Genomic DNA, 9,140 nt, shown 5'->3' on the forward strand with positions numbered 1-9,140 from the left:
TAAATGAGTAAAATCTATAAAAAAAAATATGATCAAGGAAATATAGTATCTTATGGATTTAAAGACCCTAGTTAGAAAACAAAAAACAAAAAAAAAGTTGCAATGAGTCAGGAAGTTAAAGCCAAGACACAAAAGAACAATGGAAGTGATAATAAAAGAGAAAAAAAAGATGAAAATAAATTACTAGACTTTAGGCAGAAATGGCAGAGGGCAGGAGAAAAGTACATCACTGAGAAGTCCATATTGGAAGTATCTCAAGGACTAATAGCTATAGGCAGGGGGGAACAAATGTGAACAACTTGAGCAAACTGAAATAATTTGTTTAAGTGTATTGATATAAGAAAGAATATGAGAGCTATATGAGACGAGGAAGATTTCCAATGTCCATATTACTGTTAGGCCTGACGAAGAGGATGTGAGATTCCTAGACCCGTAAGATACCTTATCCACCTATTTCCCCCACAGATTTGGGGGAAATGTTGAGCTGTCTCAGGATGTCCCACAGGAGCCTTCAATGCTGGAAGACTGTGCAGCAATGTTCGCAAAGATTTCAATGAAAGAAGACGTCACACAAAAATTTTATACCCAGCTAAATGACTATTTAAGGAGAAAGTAAAGAACAGATCTTTCCTCAAATATGAAAACTCTCATCAACTTTCCTAAAGAACAAAGCTAGCCAGCTACAAGCTGAATAAAGAAGCTGTGACAACTGAGCTGGTAATGAGCCTCTTACAGAACCTTATAACTCTAATGGCAAGGCTAAATCAACTGTACAATTGATGGTTATGGGGTGGGTGGTAATTGTCATCAGCTATCATAATGTAGGAACGATAACACAGCTAACCAAATAGCAGGTGGATGGGGAAGGCAAGTAGAGATTGATTAAGGAGTGATCTCATGGTCACTCTCAGTTCAGGAGACCATGGTGCTATGTAAAGCTCACAAAACAAGTAATAGAAGTATGATTTTTTTTAAATTATTTATTCATGAGAGACACACAGAGAGAGGGAGAGAGAGACAGGCAGAGGGAGAAGCAGGCTCCCTGTGGGGAGCCCAATATGGGACTCGATCCTGGGACCCCGGGGTCATGCCCTGAGCTGAAGGCAGGTGCTTCACCACTGATCCACCCAGGTGCCCCAGAAGTATGATTAAATCGTTTGAGCATGTAATGATAACTTCTAAAATATATCAGAATAATTATGTAGCTAGCAATGCTGGATATCTTAGGCTTGCCCCTCAGGCTCTTGATCCCACTGGTTTGCAGCTAAATTGGGGCACCAGTGAGAAATCACAGGAATGGAGGAGAGAGGGTTCAGGGGGCCCATTCTCCAAGTTTCCTTGATTTGGTCTCCTTGACCTTCTGTGCCCCTTGACAGAAAGTTACTGTTCCTCTCAAAGTGGCCTGGATCTCTCATCACTTCTTCCTCCAGGGTTCCACTAACCTCTCCCTGTCCTGCTCCTTTTGGGTGTAGAGTTGGCTCTTCCAACACTAAGTTCACACACACATACACACAGATCCTGCTTCCAAGGGAAAGAAAGACAGGAGAGGAAAAAAGGAAATAAAACCTCAGATAAAAGAGAAAAATAGCATGAGGGTTTTATATACAGAGAAAATATTCAATATAACTAATTATGACAGTATTAAGATTTAAGGAAAACAGACATCTGATAAACACAAGAGATATGCCTACAACACCAGGAAACAAAAGTCGAAAGCAATGAGAAGGACACAGGATTGGAAGCTAGTGAGAACAAAAGCCATCCTGGAGTGTGAAAAATGGAATAAAAGCTACCTGACGTGAAGAGGGTGGCTTTACAATGAAAATTCATCAGGGAAAGGGAAAAATTTAAAAAGTCCAAATAGGAGTGCACATGAATATATCCACATTTCATAATGTCAAAGAGAGATAGGCAAACCCAGCACCCACTGGAAGATTTTAAAAGAGCTTTCACAGTAAATCAAGGCACAAACATATTTATTGACGAATATATAAAAGATTGAAACAGCACAATTAACAAATGGATCAACTGAAAATACAGGCTGTGGAACTGTGCACCTCAAGATTGCAGGATACACTTTCTTCTTAAGCACACACAGAACACTTACGGAAATTGACCCGTATTTACACTATAAGTCACATCTCGACACATTTTTTTTTACTGAGACAATATATTTTGTGAACTTAATTGCATTGCAAACCCATGACAAGGGAACTTAAAAGCCCAACCATTTAAAACACCTAAACAACCTGGGGCCCATCCACACCCTGAAATACTACTCAGCCATGGACGGGCAGGGGGGACTGTCCATGCGTCCTCTTGCATGGGTCTCTAGAGAACTGTGTGGAGCAAAATATCCATCCTGCAAGATCGTACACTGCGTATGTCCACTGACAGGACAAAGGTTTAGAAATAGAGCAAATGTGTGCCAGGGGCAGGAGTGGGAGGACAGGTGAGAGGGAGGTGAGCATGGTTAGAAAGAACCATGGACATAGGAACCGCTTGGGGTCTCATCTGTTGTTGGACGCATGTTGTTCTACACATGTGTATACACTACATGGGACTGAATGCACACACGCACACACACACACGAGTACAACAGAAATGGGGGAATCTGGGTATAGTCTATGGTTTACATCACTTGGCTGTGACACCGTTATAGTTTTTCATGATGGTTTTAGTGGAGAAAACAAGGCAAAAGGTACACAGGATTGCTCTGTATTATTTCTTACAACTGCATGTGAATCTCCAATGATCTCAATAACAATTTCAATGGCAATTTCTCTACACTAAAAAATTTGAGACAGACTTTAGAATTCCTTGTTGTATAAAAAATCAATAGTGACGGAAATGATACAATACACACATCTCAGCAGTAAGAAGATGCTATGTGTCAAAACATGTTGGATGGAACAGATGTAAAACTAGAGAAAATTTTAAAGCTTGAAATACTCATAACGGGAAGAAGAAAGATTGAGAATCAAGAGTTAGTAAGTTATGAAAAATAACAAACAAAAAACAATGTCGTGAATACAAAAAAAATTGAACAAAGGCAATTTAAAAAGTGTGGAATGTAATGAAATAAAATTCAAACTAAAAGCAGTGAAGAAGCTCAAAACCTAAAAACTAGATTTTTGAGAAAAAAAAAGAATGATTAAAATTGACAACCTCCATGAAATTTATATAAAAAAACACACACACACAACACCAGAGCATTTTCAGACAAACCAAAGCTGGGAATATAAAAGAGGATTATAACTACAGATGTAGCATGTTCTGATTATCTCTTTAAAGATAAGATAATTTTCAGATTAAGATGGTTGATCACATACTCCATTTTTTTGCAACTTCCCCCCAAACTCTACTAATACTGTATATATTTTTAAAATCTGAAAATCTTAAAAACTCTAACAGATGGGAAGAAAAGGGACAACATTTTTGAAGATGAGAAACAGACCAATGAATAATAACTAAGTGAGTGAGCTTGAGAAATCTGAATCCCAAGCAGCAGCCAGGAATGCTGAGAACAAAACTAATTTTCTGAAAGAATTCAAAAGGGAGGGGAGGATGAGAGGGGAGGGGAGAGGTTGAAGGAGGGGGAAGAGAGGGTGAGAAAGGAGGGGGAGCGAAGGGTGGGACAGGTAGAGGGAGGGGAAGGAGGAAAGGGGAGGGAAGGGGGGAAAAGGGAGGGAAAGGGAGGGTGGGAAGGGGAGGGGACAGAAGGAGGTCCAGAGGACACTGTCTGGGATGTGGTTGGACCCCAGCTTTCCTCTCCCACCTCATATCTCCTCCTGCACCCCTGCTGGTGTCTGGAGGTGTATTTTCTGTACAGGGCATAACTGGGATGTATCAAAACAGTTTAAAAAATGAAAATTAACAAACAAAAAACCCCAAGAAACCAAAGCTGGCAGACACACCTTCTCATTTTGGCAAAAATGAGAAGATAATTTTCTACAAAATAAGATCAACCCAGAAGAAATATCTAAAGAACTGAGATAAAGCAGATATTTTCCAGCAAACAGCCCGTCCCAACCCCCATGTAGCACAATTCAGCGTCGGTGACTTCATCTGTGGACAGAGATCCCAAACCATGTTCTAGACTCCGCTCTTCACCAGGAGCCATCCGTCCAGGGGCCTCGAGTGCAGGGAAGAGCCCCCACATGGAAGGGAGAGGACAAGGCAGGCAGACAGCACTGCTGGAGGAAGCAAAGGCTTTTTGGAGAGCAGAGATTCTCAGAAAGTCATCTGATATCCCAGAGAAATAAGAAGAATGTTGCAATAATAAAACCAGAACGAGAACGATCTACAAAACCAGAGCTGATTCCGACAGCAACAACAACATAGCTGTTGGGCACTGAAAACATGGCGGCCAAAGTGAAAAACTCTATAGAAATCTACAAAATGAGGTGGAGACCATCTTCTAAAACCTTAGCGGAGATAAAAACAAACAGATGAAAAAGGAAGAAATGAAATTTTAAGAGCAGTCCAGAAGGTCCAACACCCAAATAATGGAAGTTATAGAAGAGATAAAGTCATGAGATGCCTGTGTGGCTCGGCGGTTGAGTGTCTGCCTTTGACTCAGGCCATGACCCCGGGGTCCCGGGATCGAGTCCCACATCAGGCTCCCCGCAGGGGGCCTGCTTTTCCCTCTGCCTGTGTCTCTGCCTCTCTCTGTGTCTCTGATGAATAAATAAAATCTTAAAAAAAAAAAAAGAAGAGATGAAATCATGAAACATGTTTTTCAAAAAAAGTTCTCAGAAATAAAGGACACGGGGTTTATGGATTTGAAAATCCCCACTAAATACATAGGTTTGCCCCCACGCTCTTCTTTGTGAAATCTTAAAAACAGGATACAAAGACACTCTGCTTCACTCAAGGTCGGATGAAAGGTCGGGCAGTCAGAGCAGCTTAGGGTTTCTCCAAGCAACACAGAAACCATCAGATGAGGAAGTATTACCTTCAAAAGTCAGAAGGGAGGTGGTTTCCAACCAGAATCTCTTTACTCAGCCGGGCTCTTAAATATGATTTAAGATCCAATGGTAAAATACATAGAAGGTGTGGAATAAAGCTAGGTATTGCTGTGGGCACGTGGGGTCTCAAAATTTAGCTTCTGATCAGCTCCTCTCAAGAGGTGCCCCTCACGCTGGAAGAGCAAACCCACAAAGGGGTGACGTGGGATACAGGACACTGGGGATCCAGCATGGGAGGACGGTGGCTGCCACGCTTGGGAGGCTGGGGAAGGATCCGCCGTAGGCACGCTGATCATCAGGGGCAGAGGTGAACCGCCCAGCTGGCGCATGTCCCACAGGCAGGCGCTTTATGGTTATTCCAGAACCCTCACCACCATTGTGCCCAGCACCGCACTCCTGGGGCGCCCGTCTAGGCTCCTCTCTGTGGTTGCCCTTGGCTGTGTGCTCTGCTCCCCAGCCCTGAACTCTGTGCCCCTGTAGGGCCTGCATGCCACCCCGCGGGCGCACGTGCTCTGACCTCCTCCTGGGAGCTGGAGCACGTTGGCCACCCCAGCTCCTGGCCGTGTTCCTCCAGGATGTGCAGCTCCTGGCGTGTACGACAGTCCCCGCAGTCAGTCGCCCCAACCATGGTGGGTCCTCAGGTTCCTCATGTGTGACCCGCTCCCAGAATTCTGCAGAAGTCTCAGATAAAACTCTCCAAGACTCCAAACCAGCCTCCCACCCAGAAATTCTCTCCTACTTATTTCCTTGGGCGCCTTCACCTGTGTAGTAGCAATACTACACTTTGCTCATAAAGCCAGTTTTGTCTTTAATACTCACGTCTTAAACTAAACCATATAATGTTTATGGATAGATTCCGGGGCCACAAAAGTATAAAGAAACATAAGAACATGATTTGCACAAAGTCAGAGCAATGACACCTGGGCCGTGGGCACGGGGCTTCAGGAGGACTGCCGGAGTCCTAACACGGGTTCTGGAAGGATGAGTACACCACACTTTGTGGTTCTTCAAACCCCTCTCATGCAACGTTGAATGCGTGATAAATCTCGCAGTAAGGATGGTAACGATGGGGGAACTCTATAAACAAATTTGCATCAATAAATGTGCAAACTTGAGTAAGCTTAAAAAATTGCTGGAAAAGTATAACCTCCAAAAGATGACCCAAAAAGAAATAGCAAGCCTACATAGACCTATAACCATTAAAGAAACTGGGTAAGTATTTTAAAGTCCACCCACACTGTATTTTCAATTTAAGAAGAGGCACAGATGGTTTTATGGGTGACTTCTACCAAATAGCCAATGAACAGATCATTCCAATTTCATAAAAAATTTTCCAGACAATAAAAAATGAAAGAACTCATTTTATGAGGTGAGTATAATCTTGATCCCAAGCCAGGCAAGGACAGCATAAGAAAAAAAAAAGGGTAGATCAGTATAACTTCTGAGCATAGATCTTTAAAAATCAATCAAAATATTAACAATTCAAATGCAGTAATCCAATAAAAATTGCTCATGACCAAATTGAGGTTTTCTTTTTCTTTTTTTTTAGGAATAAAAGGGATGCGTTAACACCACACCGAATAAAAACTGTACAATTATTGGAATAGATGCAGGAAAGCACATTTTTAAAAATTTAACCCCGTTCTTGGTAAAAGCTCTGAGAAAACGGTCAAATCTCTTCACTGGATATCGGTTCTCTATAAAAACTGACAGCAAACATACTTCAAGATAAAACTTCCAGACACATTCTTCTTAAAACCTGGAGCAGGTTAAGGACACTCTAACCTAGTGGAGTAGGACAAGAAAAATAAATAGAAGATATAAAATTTAAACATAAACATATGGACATTGCCAATTTTATTGCCTCAACAGAGTATTCAAAATAATAAAAGTTTCCCAAAAACGCTTTGTGCAAAAATAAAAGGAATAAAACCTTAGGATGTCCAAGTCTCTCAAGGAGAAACTAATGACATTGAGAAAATCTGAATAAACCGAGAGATCTGTTGCATTAATTTATGTAAAGTCTCAATTCCTTAGAGATGTCCATTTTCCCTCATTAATCCAAAATGATTATCCATAAGGACGATTCCTCATGAAAATCCTAGCAAGATTTCTGATGGAACGTGCGTGCGCAGGTACGCGTGGTTACCTGTGGCGCGTCTCAGGTACAGGCCTGCAAAGGTGCAAAGTACAACAGGACGATGCCCACTCAAGAGGCCCGGCTCAGGTCCACGGACCACAGGAAATCAACCCCAGCACAAAATCCTATTTGTAATAGGATCGCCAAGTACAGATAAAAGCTTAAGTTTCATGATACAATACAGCAACATTTATCATGCTTGCTCTTAATAAAAGAGCTTCCAAATATATAAGGAAAGAAACGAGCAGACCTCGTGGGCGATGTGTACGCTCATCCATCACGCTGGCGGGTATTTCGAGCGTCCCTTGCACAGGCCAGGCTGAGAAAGGACCAGCAAGGACCAGTTAGAGTTCAGGCAGGAACACACGAAGGATAACTCTTTTTTTTTTTTCCAAGCCCACATCGAAAAATCACAACAATCAGCAATCACGCGTGAGGCCGTGAAGGGAACCTCGATATCTAACTAGGTGTATCTGCAGGGTGGAGCAGGACCTCTGACCTCCGTGCAGTCGGAAAAATTCAAAACCACAGAGAAAAATAAAAAATCACCTGTAAATGTAGAAATTGAAACTCCACCACGGCTACGTAACTCCTGCAGTAAATCCATAACAACAAGGAAAATGTCAAAGGACCCAGAGCTGAGATATAATGGAAACGCCACGTGGCACGACGCGGTGAGCTGGTGCCCTGGTGTGGCAGTGGGGGCCCCTGCTAACAGGAGCCTGGGATGCCAGGCAAATGCAAGACGCAGCCACCTGAGGACCCTGAGAGCGAATGGGGAGCAGCTGATTGTGCAGAGGCCTCAGCACACCGAGAGGCCACCGGCGCGGTACGTGGCAGGCTCGGCGCCTCGCGCTCTGAGACACCATACAGCCTTCCAGCCTGGGACCTGGGGAAAGACGGCTGCAGAATGGACACCTGAGACGGGGTGGGGGGCAGGGGGAGCCAGAGCGGAGGAAGCAGAGCCCGAGGAGGGGCCTCCCAGGCTGTGCACCACCCGCGGGTTTCCGAGAAGATGCAGCGTGCGCGCCGTCGGCATCCGAAGGCAGGGGTGGCTATGCTGGTGACAGCCGACACGGCCTGGGTCCCGCGGCCGAGCTGAAGACAGACACCAGGCGAGTGATGACAGGGTCAGTTGTTCAGGAAGAGATGGGAGTATAAATCTGTGTGATCTTAACAGAGATTCTAGAGGCTGAAGCAAAAAAAGAACGTAACCAAACGGAAAAGCACACATGCCCGCAATCCAAGTAGGAGCCGGCCACAGCAGCTCAGAGATTCACGAGGCAGCCACACGCAAAGGCGAGGACAGCTAACATTTTCACCTCACTGATATTTATGTGCGTTAAACAAACAAACAAAAATATCAAAATTAAAGGAAACATAAGCGACTTCACATCCATAGTCAAGGATGTTAACGTGTCTTCCAGCAAATTCACAGAAAACTTGGCAGGAAAGGAGTAAACACAGCATCCGGGAACACCATCAACCTCGCTGCTCCACTTGTGATTTACGAAACACTGACCCAACATTTACAAAATGGACATTTGTTTCAAACCAATACAGTGCGTTCACCGAGGTAGAGCGTGCGATGGGCCGAACACCGGGCAAGAGGACCGACGTCTCCGGGACACGTCCCGTCACCACAGTGCCACGTCCTAGACGCCAGTTACACCAACGTACCTAAGAAAACGCCCAAAGATGTAGGAATTAAACACCTTTCTGAGCAAGTCACAGGTCAGAAAGAAATAACCGAGGAGATGAGACAAATAGTTTGAACAGGACAGTGATGGAAATCCAACAGATCGACGTGTGTGCGACGCCTCAGAACCACCGCACGGAGGGACGCTGACGGCTTTCAATGCTTATGTTCAAAAAGCACAAGAGCCCAACATAAAACCTGCGAACTTTCACCCCCCCTCACCCAGGAAACGGAGCAGAGCCAAAACCTAAGTAGAAGGAGGAATGTGACAAAGGTGATGTGACTCGGGAGCAGTCAGGAGCCAGGGCCAGGAGGAGGGGCCTCGGGCCAG

The sequence above is a fragment of the Canis lupus genome, chromosome 11 (assembly GCF_048164855.1).
Source record: "Canis lupus baileyi chromosome 11, mCanLup2.hap1, whole genome shotgun sequence".
Classification (NCBI taxonomy): domain Eukaryota; kingdom Metazoa; phylum Chordata; class Mammalia; order Carnivora; family Canidae; genus Canis; species Canis lupus.